The sequence below is a fragment of the Cupressus sempervirens genome, chromosome 7, assembly GCF_028749045.1.
Source record: "Cupressus sempervirens isolate cs-2001-9-10 chromosome 7, ASM2874904v1, whole genome shotgun sequence".
Taxonomy (NCBI): domain Eukaryota; kingdom Viridiplantae; phylum Streptophyta; class Pinopsida; order Cupressales; family Cupressaceae; genus Cupressus; species Cupressus sempervirens.
The window spans coordinates 397,384,442-397,398,756 of record NC_143124.1 but is presented as its reverse complement, the minus strand read 5'-3'; the positions used below and the strand labels follow the sequence as shown (position 1 = coordinate 397,398,756).

Sequence of the window (14,315 nt, the reverse complement as noted above, 5' to 3'; positions counted from 1 at the left end):
AAGCATGGCATGGGATGTGTGTATTCATGCTTATTCACATGGATATCTTGGTTATGGTTATGGCTTTGAAGGCTTCCATGATTGTATTGTAATGGTGTTTTTGCTGAATAATACATGGTGATGGATGCTTTTGAAGGTTAGGTTTTTTCTCTCAGTGAGGGTTCCTAGAGTATATCTCATGTCATATTTTTGTGGGTATGTTGTCTATTCTCTTTCATCTAGATTTTAATTTTATATTTATTTCATATCTAGTATGGGTTATGTGGAAACAATTATATTTTTCATTGAAAGTTTCCTAACACAATGTGCTTTAGGTAGACCATTAGATAACCATTCCCATAAGGTTGTACAGTCCCTGTAGTCATTAGAGGTATACATATTACATATCCCAATTGAGGTATCATGTGCTGAAAAATAACAAGGTTCTATGACGAGGGGAGGATCCATTTGAAATAACCTTATCACCCCATTGTGGTCCAACTAGAATAGTAGTGCCACCTTTACCTCTAGGATGATTAGAGTAAAAACCAATAGATTGGTGCCATATAAATTTTAAAATGGTATATGCTTGGAAACCAACACTCTTAATTTCTTGTAGGAAAATATTGTCTTTCAATTTGAGATTGTCGCACCATTTTCTAACCATATATTTTCTATTAGACATCTCAAGACCTCTCACATTCCAACTATATATGTGTATCATTTGGATTGTTCAAATTTAAAATTATTATACAATCTATTAAAATAACCTGGACTATCTTTACCTAATTTCTTACTATCATTAGAAAGAGATTGTCTCTCAATTATTTCCCTCTTTTTCTTAGAGGTTTTATTAGCAACTTTAGTAAAATCCTAGCATTTAAATGTGGTAGAGTTTTCCTGGCATCCTCAATCTACAATACCAAGCTAACAGGTTACATAATTTGTGCAATAAAAGACCAAAATTTTGGTTGTAAATTCTTAATTTCAATCTAGAAAGGACTAGAGCAAGCCAGAAGTTTTTCAATCTTACCTTTGGCTTACCACTGAAAAGCCCTAAACAGAGATTGACCCACATTCTAGTAATTCCTTTTTAATGCTCTTTCCTGCATTCCATGAGATTTTTAAAAGACCACAAATAACCTGTCATGTCCCCTATTCAAATAATTTTAAAAAAAAAAAACTTTGTTAAGGCAAGTAGGCTCCAAAAAGGTGAAATTTCGGAAAAAGAGGCTAATCTTTGGAAACCAATGGACTAATAAATAAAAGTTATTATTAAATTATATTTTATTAACCCCTCTTGGACGTGAGTTAGGGTTGTGCCCTCTTTAAAAGGGGTTTGGAGGCATTTTGGGCTCATTCTACATCTTGATTCTTGCTAATTTTCTTGTTGTTCTTCAGAGGCTGCCAAACCTGTGGAGAAGGAGACCCAAGAACGGGAGTTTGCAGGTTTCCAGGAAGGCTAAGGATGGGAGTTTGAAGCCATTCCATGTGCATGCTCATACAGAGTTTGCCTTTGTGCTGAATAGTGCCGATTTGGGTGTTTTCGGGGTTGTTTTTGGTTTGAGTTTGGGTTTTCAGTTGAGTGTTTTATATCAGTTTGGTTTGCTGCTGTATTTCAGACTTTATGATGTTAAAATAGAGCTGAATATATGTATTGGGTCGTGATTAAACTTCTGAGATAGTTTATGAGTGTTTTGTGGTGTTTTCGGGCATTTTTGTGTTAATTTCGGGAGCCCGATTGAGCATAGTATTGCCCTATATTTGTGAGTTGTTGTGTAAAGGCTATACAAATCTGGAAATGTCATTTTGTAGGCTGTTATGCTGCTAAAATTTCTGTAAAAATGTCCATTTTCAGATTTATTAATAATTTGTGAAGTTGTGAAGTTTTTGGCACTAATTTGGACATACCCGATTTGGGTTTTATTGGGAAATTGGCAGATCTTTGTAATATTGGTTGTTTGATTTTAAAGTTCTGATTTGAGGCTGGAAATATCATAAAAAAATCAGTAAAGGGACATTACATAACCCTTTTTGGATCATTCTATAGAAACTTACTTGAATTCCTAATTTTCTTTCCCAAATTTTAGCAATCCAATCATCAAAAAAATTGTGTAAAGGAAAGGATTCCTCATCTAAACATACAAAGAAAATAGAAATATCTTTCAATCACATCTTCTTTTTCCTAATAGCCTTAACCATGTCCTTGAGAGAGAGAAAGAGAGAGGAGGGGGGTGGGGTGGGGGGGTGGGGGTTCTAAGTTGTGGGGAGCGGGCTTACCATCTTGACAATTTCTAGTGATTCCACCCTTGACTACTCTCCCATCCAATCTATTTCCATCGATTCTAGGTCCTTTGGAATCACCCCTTTCATGCAAAATATTCCATTAAAGGTTGTTGACAATAGACAATCAAGCCTAGATTATTCAAAAAGCACTACCTTGTTTGAAGGTCTAGTATCTCCTTTATCATTTTCCATGCTAGCTTATCATGACACTCTTGGAATAATTATTTCAAACCTTTTTATCAATATCCATTTGACTCTAAATTTCCATCATTTTACATCAAGCCTAAATTACACACGAGCGAACTAGGCTGGGAGCTGAGGGGACTTGATTTTGGTGACATGTGAACTTTAAATCCTAACCCAACACAAAGAGCACAAAAAGGTGAATAAAACCAAGGAAAGAGAAAAATAATTGCTAAGGAAACCTAGAATCAGACAAAAACCAAGCATAAACAAGGGATCCACGTCTAGTAAGGAAGAAAAGCCATGGGGTCTACATTGTCTACGACTTTAGATGATGAACTCCTCACCCTTGGGAGTCATACAGTTGCATAACCCTATATTTTTTATAATTTAATTTAATTAACATTAATGTTTTATAATTTATATTTTTGATTAATAATTTATCAATAAGATTAGTTATTATGTTTGAAATAAACAAATTTCTTAAAATAATGAATTTGGAGTAACTACTTTTTTATAACAACTTAAACGATATAGGCATACTTTTGTAGCCAAAATAGACAATAGACAATAAGTGAATTAGTAAATGAATGAAAACTTATGTTTTATACATGGTTGTTTTTGGAATCATGAGAAGTTTACCTTATGATGGTTACTGGGAAAATTAGTTGGCCATTTAAGATTGTGCACCAAAGGCTAGGGACATAGTTATTGTCTTGATGTATTGTGTGTTTCTAATCATGAAACCCATCCTTAATGTGAAGCTCATTTATGTGATTATTTGAGAATTTTTTATGATCTCTTAGTTTGAGGACCAATGACATGTTCCAGTTATCTATTATAAAACCGAATGTGTCTATTATGGTTTTGATGGAGGAGCATCTTGGGTGTAAGAGAAATCTTGCATCACCCAAAAATATTTTATTTTTAGCCTTTTCTATTTTAATAATGACTAGTAGACAGGGTGGTTACTATTTTTTGGAACTTACTATTTTGTCATACGAGCTTAGAATGTTCTCATTTTCTACAGGAAGGTTCATTTTAGAGTTGTAAGCCTACCATAAAAATCTCATTGCTCAAGCATTAGTATCAGAGAAGTTATTGCATATTTTCGATGAAAAAAAAATTGTAGAAAAATCTTCAGGCTCATTGTTGGAGGCCTTAGAGTGCCTAGATGAGGTTTGAAAACTTGACGAAAGGGCGCTAGCACTATTTCAAGCCTATAGATCAAGAGTTGGCATTTTCGAAAAGTGGTTATAATAGCTAATCGGAGCAACAGTTCATGAGTTATGGCTTTCGAAAGTTGGGCTACTGAAATTTCTAAAATAATTTGTCAAAAATGTATTTGGCCGACTTTGTGTATTGTTAGGGTCTGTCGGCCTAGGTATTAAGTTTGAGCATCTAGAACCTTCCCGAGCGGCATAAAACTACCTATTTAAGAAATGCCCAAACATTGTCTAGGATAGCTCTGGGTGATAGCTCACAACACTGTCCTAAAGATTACTGTAATGAAGGCACCCATTTGGGTTAGCATATTGTAATTGAGAATTCTATAATTTTGCATTTGTGGCAATAATAAGAAGTTCATATTTTGTTCTCACATTTGTCGTTGTTTCTTTTTTTCTGTTATGAGTTTATGGTATTAAGGGGAGTCCCCTGCATCAGGTTTTCTGAGATATATTGACTTATGAGCATAGGGTAGTCCATCTATGTGTATAGGGGAAAAGTGAAATACAATGAGGGTCAGGGCCCTAAAGAGGTTGTTACGGTAACTCATTGTAAGTTACTTGATAGGTAAACACATAAACATAAATGGGGTTAATAAGATAATGTGTTCCTCACCCATGCCTTGAATGTTAATTTAGACTAGGATGGGAGTGGGAGAAGATGCTTGATTGAGGTTTTGCATTGTTAGTATCCTTGTTTGTATGAGAGGATTAATGATACTACATAGAGTCACAAGGCAATCAGGATCCATAGAGATTGCAAGGGTAATCTTAGAGTTGGCTCATGAGATAATACTTTCCATTATAAATTTTAGGTTTTCTACATGTGTTGATTGCCTCAAGATATAGTTTGATTGCCTTGGTGTTCATATAATACCTATTTGAAAGAGAGCTATCACAATTCTCTTACTTAGACCCTTTGTTATGTTCATACGAGTGAGACAACAATACTATTTCAGGCAAGTTCTTGAAATGGGGCATGTATTGTGAAACTATAACAATATTCTACACTTCAATGCCAACTCTTTGATTCCAAGCACATCCAAATATCTTCAAGGGTATTAGTGATTTCTATGTCCATTCATCAGGCTTTTTGCAAGGTGAATGAAACATTTATATTTCCACATACTTTATTGTATAATGCAATTTCTATTAATTTAAAGGTTGATTTCTAAACCGCTTTTACCAAACCTTTTCCCCATTTTCTATGTGTAAGAACAAGTTATAGAGTTGTTAGAACTTTTTCAACTATATCAGGAATAGTTAGAAACCTCAAAATTTTTGGTCAAAAGTGCTAAGTACACAATGCCCAAAACATTTCGTACCTAGGTATAGGATGTTTGAAACATTATGTACCCATGAATTTCAACCCAAATTTAAATCACAAGTCAGTAGAACAATCTAGACCCCAATTCAACTCATTTCTAGTTTTTGACAGTTAATTATCAATCTTTTATTTCTAGTTTTGTCTTTATTCTTCTGCTGTGTCATCTACATTATAACTTTTCTCTTCTCCATTTCCAATCACATTTTAGTGAAGGATCATTATCCATTCATTGCTTAGGTCCCCACTTGAGCCTATTGGGACATTTTCCTTATGAATGTGCATGTTTCAAAAAAGAGGACTAATCAACCCCCTTGTCTTTGCTCTTCTTTTTACCATGTACAAAAATGACTTCTAGAATCTTCATTCCCATATTTTCTTTCTTTCCCCATTTCCAACCATTGAGCGAAATATAATTATAGTTGCAAGGTGGTTTAAAGTTATGAGTTTTAAGAAATCATCGTAACAATTGACCTAAAGGAGGAATATTTGATGAGTGAGATACCTATGTTTCCATTTTGGTTGATTAGCCTTATCGTTCATTGAAGGAAGAGATGTTCTTGCATGGATATTGATCCTAAAGGAGCCCAATTGATTACTCTCGGATATTGGTTTCTAGGCACAAGAAAGGTGCGAGTAGAGATTTTCCTTAGTATTGAAAAGAATTAAAATAAATTAAATTGATCAAGTGTAATCTTTTTTTCAAATTATTATGTCAAGGAAATGCTTCACTTGGGATAATATTAAAAAATAAATTCAAGATCATTCTAAATGTGTTTAATGAGAAATTGGGGAAGAAAATATTCTCCACTTTTCTTTTAATTCCCTTTCTCTATTGACATCGAGGAGCAAAATTAGAAAAGGTGGAATTGACCTATCATCCATGATACTTCTTTATATGCTTTTTGGAAAAACATGAATTATCTATATATTTTTTGATTGGTAAGAGGCCCAAGCCAAGATTAATTATTTTTATTATTTATTAAACTCAAATAAATTAGAACCCAAAACCTCTCATTCGTTATTTGGTAGACTCTTGTCTATAAATCATCTTATATTAACTTCTTTCACAAAATTATAATATTATTAAAATATATTAACTAAATAAATATTTAATTTTGATTAGAACATACTATTCTTAACTCAAATTTTTTCTATGGATCTTAGCTCTTAGAAAATGAAATTGTTTTGGATCCTAAAATCCTCTATTTATTTTTTAAGAATAGTGGAATAGTGGAAAACGTCCTACGATCCAGCGGACTAGTAAATTTTGTTCCAGTTTTGAAAAAATATTTTTCCAGTTTTCAAGGAAAGAAAATCCTAAAAGGTTTTCCACTATTCCACTATGTCTAAACTAAAAATTAGAGGTTCAGTTTTCAAGGAAGGAACCCTTAAAGTACGAGGGATTTTTTCATTAAATGACTGCAAAAAGGTAATGTAACTTAGGCTGTTGCAGTATACATTTAAATGAACTGCAAATCCCTCATGTTACACCAAGATGATAATTACAGAGGCCTGGTTTGCTATAGTCTATAAATTCAACAGACGAGTCAATGGCCACCTCGCAGCTATTAAAGAAACACAAAAAAATTGCATTGCTGGTTGGATTAATGTTTCAACAGGATAGAAAGACAATTGGAACCATTGCTCGTCAAAGAAACCTAGGCCAGAGCCAAATTCACTCTAACGACAAGGTGAAATCTCTCTGTAAACAGGGACTACTAAAAGAAGCCATAAATACTTTACAAATTATGGAACAGCGAATAGAACCTTCTACATATTCATGTCTTCTGCAAAGCTGTATCGATAAAAAAGCACTGTCGGAGGGTAAATTAATCCATACGCATATGAATATGAGAGGATTTAAGTCAGAAACGTTTCTGTTCAATACGCTTATCACCATGTATAACAAGTGTGGAAGCTTGTTGGATGCTCGTGAAGTGTTTGACGGAATGCCTGAAAGAAATGTGATTTCATGGACTGCTATGATTTCAGCATATGCTAGCAGCGAGCAAGTTGCAACGGCACTAGGGTTGTTTTCCCAAATGCAGAGGGAAAGCATTCAACCCAACCACTTTACCTTCTCTGCCATTCTTTCAGCAATTGGTAGGATCGCATCTTTGGAGGAGGGACTGGAAGTCCATGCACAAGCAGTTAGAAGAGGACTGATGTCGGATTTATTTGTCGGGAATGCACTTGTAGATATGTACGTAAAATGTGGAAGCATGGAAGATGCACTTCATGTGTTTGACAGAATGCCGCAACAAGATGTGGTGTCATGGACAAGTATTATTGCAGGGTGTGAACAGAATGGGCTCGTTGAAGAAGCCCTAGACATGTTTCACCAAATGAAGCAAGTGGAAGTGATGCCGAACTTGAAAACCTTCACAAGTGCTCTCTCAGCCTGCGCCAGCTTGTCAGATCTGGAACAAGGCGTTGAAATCCATAATCAGTTAAGCAGAAGTGGATTAAAACATGATATCTTGGTGGAAAATGCTCTTGTAGATATGTACGTAAAATGTGGAAAGATAGAGAAGGCGCGTGTTTTATTTGAGAAAATGCAGCAGCGGACTGGCATATCATGGACAGCCATGATTGCAGGATATATGATAAATGGTCAGGTTGAAGAAGCCCTAAAGGTTTTTCAGGAAATGCCAGAGAAGATTACAGCACCTTGGACAGCAATGATTGCAGGATATGCACATAATGGACATTGTAAAGAAGCCGTGGAGCTTTACCAACAAATGGAACTTGCTGGTGTAAGGCCGGAATTGAAGACATTTGTCAGTGTTCTACCAGCGTGTGGCAAGTTGGCTGCTCTGGAACAGGGTAAGAAGGTACACAAGGAAATTGTTAGAATGCAATTAGAGTCCCATTCCACCGTTTCAAATGCTCTCATGGACATGTATGCAAAATGTGGAAGCATAAAGGAAGCACGCTGTATATTTGACAAAATGCAAAAACATGATGGTGTGTCCTGGACATCTATAATTGGAGGATATGGTATGAATGGCTGTGCAAAGGAGGCCCTCAATCTCTTCGAACAGATGCAACACTCTGGTACAAACCCATGCCTTATCACTTTTCTCTGTGTTTTACATGCATGTTGTCATGCCGGCCTAGTGAATGAAGGAAAAAAATATTTTGATTGCATGATACAAAATTATAACCTCACACCAGCCATGGAGCATTATGGCTGCATGGTTGACCTTCTTGGCCGTGCGGGGAATCTTGATGAGGCAGAAGACTTTATCAACAAAATGCCAATGAAGGCTGATGCCAAAGTGCTGGGTTCTTTGCTTGCTGCCTGTAGAGTACATAAAAATGTAGATTTGGGAGAACGTGTTGCAAATTACCTTTTTGAATTGAATCCCGAAAACGATTTCCCTTATGTCCTGCTATCCAACATTTATGCATCTGTTGGAAACTGGGGAGGCATTGAAGAAGTGCGGAAAATAATGAAAGAGAAAAACGTGAAAAAGAATCCCGGATGCAGTTGGATTGAGGTCAATAGAAAAGTTCACACTTTCCTTGTCGGAGATAGGTCACATCCTCAAACGGAGAAAATATATGACACATTAAAGATATTATCCATGCAAATGAAAGTATTAGGATATGTTCCCGACTTAAGCTTTGTCCTGAATGATGTTGAGGAAGAGCAAAAAGAACTAATTCTTAGCCATCATAGTGAGAAACTAGCCATTGCATTTGGGTTTATGAACACACACCCTGGTACAATCATCCGAGTGACCAAAAACCTTCGCATATGTGGAGATTGCCACACTGCTGGTAAGTTCATCTCCAAGATAATTTCTAGGGAAATTATTCTGAGGGATAACAATCGTTACCATCATTTCAAGGATGGAAAGTGTTCTTGTGGAGATTTCTGGTGAGTCTAAATCAAATAAATTATGAAGATATGTTTAGAACTGGATCATGGTAATTTTCCTGGGATTTCCCTTTTTCCACTTGAGGATAATAGCGCTAGCAGAGCTGCAGACATGATTGTGATTTCTTTAACAAACTAAGGAAAATAGATCTGAAAAAGGTTCAGTTGAATGGAGTGAAACTTTTGGAAGATTAATGTTGAGCAAATGAAGAGGCCATTGAACTAATGAATGGTATTGACCTGTCTGCAGAAATACTCTAAGATGTAGAAGTTGAATTCCAACCCCATAAGGCTGAGTCCTATAAATGCTGACAAAGCTTCTCTCTTCTAAGAGCATCAGGTTGTGTGCAGCTAGCTTCCATGAAACAAGCTTGTAGAGAAATCCATGAAATAGGAGTTTCTCAACTAGGGATTAGAATTTCCTCGTAAAGCTGACATATTTTTGACCATTGACATTGTACATGCATGATTAACGTGGGAACAAAAATAAATACTGTTATTGTATGAAGGCCAACAGTCATAATATGTATTTCCCTTCAATTGTGTGTCTCTTGGTTTTACGAGACTCTTCATTTGTAATGTAACTGGAGTCCTTTTTATATACTGCTCCTGCATCATTTGTAACTCGAACTTTTACACATCAATAGAATACTCTGCTCAGTCTGGACGTAGCTACAATTGTGGTAAACCAGGATAAAACTCATGTTGCACTTTTCTCTTGTTTATGCATTCGATTCATCTGTTGTATTCTATTTTCGTAATTCAATCCTTTCAATTGGTATTAGAGCACAAGTTGTGCTGTTTGGAAATCGGTGTTGAATTTCCAGAAAAATGGAGGATGCGAAAGTAGAGAAATTCGCGGGCAAGAACTTCAGCCTATGGGAGGTGTAGATGCATTCCTTACTGGTTAAGCAAGACTTGTCAATGGCAATCGAAGGAAAAGCCAAGAAACCGGCTGCAATGACAGATGAAGATTGGGAAAAGACTAATGAGAAGGCGAAGACATCATTTTTTCTTTTGCTATCTCAAAACATCTTGTTCAATGTATTGAACGAAAAGACAACAAAAGAAGTTTGGGATAAACTTCAAAGCATGTATCAGACATCATCGGCAATGAATAAAATCTTTATTATGAAGAAGCTTTACAAGCTGAAAATGAAGGAAGGGACTACATTGTCAAATCATATAAATGATTTGAACACTTTATTATGTCAAACAACCTCAGTTGGTATGACTCAAGATGACGAAGCTAAAGCTAGCATCTTGTTGTGTTCCTTACCTAACAATTGGGATCCCATAGTTACAACAGTTAGCACTTCAAATTCCAAGAAGACAAAACCGGTCTATGATGAAGTTGTGCCCACTTTACTTAGTGAACACATGAGAAGTAACAAAGACTACTCATCCAGTGATGCTCTCACCATGGTCAGCACTAAGACAAGGGGAAGAAGCCATCATGGAGGTAACAATTACAATTGAAGGAAATCCAAATCACCCAATAGATCAAAGTCAAGAGGTAGGAATGGAGAGTGCTAGTTTTGTGGAAGTTTGGTCACTCAAAGTGAAATTGTCGGGCTTACAAGAAGGCACAAGAAAATGTGAGAAATATGAAGCAAATACAACCTATGAGAAGGATGAAAGTATTTCAATTCTTTCAACAAGTGACACCAAATCAGATTCTTGGGTGATAGATTCCAGAGCCTCTTTTCATGTCACTTCTTGTACTGATTCTTTTACAAACTATCACGAAAGACAATTTGGAGAAGTATTCCTTGGAGACAATAAGTCTTGTGAGATAGTTGGTATAGGTATGTTGGTTAACAATTTGTCTTCCTTGATATTTTGGTTTATACCTTGACTCTTTGACTACCCAATGGCTTATAGAAAACAAAGAAGTTAACAACAGAATGGGTCATTGTAGTAATCTATCAAAGACTCCTAAATTGAAAGGTACAACTCCCTTATGAATGCAAGATATATAATGAATTTGACTTTTGGGTTTTGGGGCTATGCTCTTAACCAGAGAACAGAAGAGGTAAAAACCAAGTTGCTCAACACTTTAAACAACCTAGGCAAAAGAAGGGGGATTAACTCACAAAATGCAATCTATTACAACCTAGATGTAAGAAATGGGAACATGCATAACTAGCTATGACAACAGGAAGAAAAGAAGAGATGGTGAAAAAAGTAATTCTCGGATTACTCGGTTAGCTAATGTTTTGACAATTCTTGGATTGTCTATCTCTCAGCTACTCCACACACTAGTTTCCGGCTTCCTTATGCAAAGAACTATACTAAACACATAGGCCACAACGAACAACAGAGAGAAGAGAAGACATACTTATGCTAAGGAAAGTAAGACATACAATCTTTTGAACGAAGAAAATAAAACCAAGTTCATTCACATTCATTCAATTCTCAATATTAGCACATTCATTCCATATACTCTCTGTTTAAACTAAACAAACAAAAAAATAAAAAATGAACCCAAAGTCACATAGTAGTCCCAACTACAGGGGTTTGCCCAAAGTAAATTTTGGTCAATCTTATTAACTTCATTGAAGATTACATTTATAAGCCTTCTCAAAGTGGTTGGTTACATGGATGATTGCTTCACAGAGCATCTCTAAACAGAAAGACTAAGAATAGGACAAGCTTGAATCATTGTTCATTACAAAGACTAACAAAATTCCAAGAATGACTAAAATTAGGAAATAGAAGAAGGAGAATGGCAGATGTCTGGATAAGCTTTTTAGAATCATCAGAATCATCATGCCTTTTTAGAAGTAACTGATTTGGCTCTATAAGCTTTCATGGCTTTAGTTACTTTGTCTAACTCTTCAACATCTGGAATGATGATATTGTCGGTTCGAACCATCCAGTAGTCATGCATCTCTGTCAGCTCATCTATTCTGGCCACCCTTGACTGGAATTTCTCCATTTCTCTCCTTATAATTACATCCGCTACTAAGAGTTCCCGGACCTTGGACACTTTGAAGTTGAGTGGGTCAACGACTTCGTTGACAAATGCCAAGAACTTTGATTTCATTCTCTCAATGTCCACAAGCTTGCCATTAGTGGACACGAAAGACTCTATGTGCAAGATCTTTACTACTAAAACAACTTTTCAATGACCTTTTGCACTAGGTCGTGCACATCCTTGAGTTCATTTGCAGATCTCATGGAGCTTTCTATAACAAACTTCAAGGATTGCTTCTAGTGAAATAGTGACTCCTTGCCACACTTCAAAATCCCATGAGCAATGGCCACATTTGTCTTCACATCTATCACTTCTTGTAGAAGGGTCAATTGCTCTGTCAGCTTGTTTGCCGCCTTCTGTATGGTTGTTTGATGCCTACTTGTGAGCATCCAATGCTAGGCTTCCCAAATTTTCAACCAATGGGGGACCTTGAGCCCTCATCTGATCCACCTATGCTTAGCCTACCTGCCCGAATTGCCTTTCTTGTTGCAGTTTTAGGAGTAAGTTCTTGTTCTCCTTTGTGTTTGGGTCAAATTGACTCGAAGAAGTGCTCCCTAGTGCAAACCTTATGTATTCAACTAGCTCTATGTTCGAGGCCTTCAATATCTCCTTCTCTGCTCTAAGCTCTTCCATCTTGTCCTCGATTTTTTCATTAGTTGACTTCCACATGCTCACCATGGAGTCGTGCACTGGGATGCCAAGATCCATTATTCTTATATGGAAATCATCCTTTGAGAGCTCATGAAATCTTCCTTTTTGTGGCTCAACAATCTCAACTAGCATATGGCTAGTTGTTGAATCTGTTGCCAGTGCATCAATTGTCTTTTGCATCTTTGTCTTCTTGGATGGCTGGGAGGAGGCGACTTGTGTGATCAAGACCTTTGATGGGGTTGCATCCTCATATCTCCTCTTCTTCCTATCAATGGTCTCTTTGAGCCATGACTCTGTAGAGAGCACATTGATAGTGGATTGCAATGTAGTGGGGTCAAATAGCTTCCTGGGATTAATGGAGTTGGCTTACTCTGAGAAGCAACGAGGAAGGCAATGACCTTAGTTACTGAAAGGGCTAAGGTATCCCCTTGTTGAGATGCACCTTGTTCCTGGTCATCCAAGGGGTTAGTATCGCCATCTCGATTGATGACTTGAATAGGGGAAGATGGCTTGGCCACTAATTTCTCTTGTTCCTTCCCCTTATCCTTGTCATCCTCCTTCTCCCCAACCTTTTTGATGTTTGAAAGAGAGCCATCTCTGCAAATAGGAGTAAGTGGCGCGTTCTTTTCTAAAGGCTAGTCTCCACCTTGGCCAATGGATTGTGATGGCCCTGCAGATGTTGATGTAGTGGTCATTGTGGTTGTTGTTGTGGTTGATTGGGCGGCTCCAGTTGAGACTCCACCCATAGAGCCAGTACTTCCAATCCTCTTTTTCCTCACTCAGTTCCACTTCACCCATTTGTTCTTCTCTTAATTATCCCCTGCATGGGAACCTCCATTGTGTCAATGATTGGATCTGCAGGTGGAGTAGACAAAATTTGGGTGCCTTTGGTCTTCTATGAAGATGGGGTGTATGTAGGCTCCATCATCTGCAAGGTCAGAAACATCAACATAATTGTTATATAATTTTATCTCATCAATGGTTAGCCACAACCAAAATCTCTCTTGAGTTTGATACTCGTTGAGACACCTGAACCATAAGTCTTCAATGTCCAGAACATGCTTGTAGGCATATCCCAACTTCAGAGGATCCCTTACAAAATTAACTGGATCATATTGAGGCCTGAGCACCTCATTGTCTAACAACTTAATCTTACTCTCAAAGCTCTTTACCAAATTCTGAGCATCTGATATGGAGGCACATGAATATAGGTCAACCACTATAGGGAATGAAATCCCAACAATCTTATTTGCATTAGAACACAGGGTATTCACTTCAAGTATCTATTTACACAACTTGACTAGAACCACCTTGTCCTTGAGATATCTTGATAACCTGTTAGGAAATCCTTCATAAGCTCCTATTTGCAAATAGAAGAAACTTGGAAACTGGATGAATGAGCATCCAAATTAGCTTATGGTCAAAATTGCCTCTAGTGAGAATCTCCTTTCAAGGCATCCTTGCGATTCCCTACATAGCCTCATTGTAAAAGCATCATTGACAACTACATACTCTTCATAGCTTCTTTGCAACTGCAGATGCGGGTAGAATTGATAGACTTTAGTGCACTCATCATAATTTGGGAAGCTAGGGAGGTCAGGCCACAAGTGGTGAGTTGCCAAAGCATAGATTGGATAAGAGGGCATGTAGAATTGCTTGAACCCTCTAGCAAAATTCAACCACGAGGCGAGCTCATCACAAATGATCTGTGCCCAATCAATCTACATATATTTAACACAGATTGCTTGCACTAGGAAGAAATGGTGCTCGATGAACTCCAAAATCTCCTCAGTTCCT

The 14,315-nt window shown here is 36.9% G+C and overlaps 1 pseudogene across 1 annotated transcript; it reads left to right on the top strand.

Moving 5' to 3' along the window:
- The first annotated feature begins 6,259 nt into the window (after positions 1–6,259).
- LOC149547191 (putative pentatricopeptide repeat-containing protein At3g49142 pseudogene) lies at positions 6,260–9,558 on the top strand (annotated as a pseudogene). Its single transcript, XR_016353840.1, has one exon. The product of XR_016353840.1 is annotated as a putative pentatricopeptide repeat-containing protein At3g49142 pseudogene (transcript).
- The last annotated feature ends 4,757 nt before the right edge of the window (positions 9,559–14,315 follow it).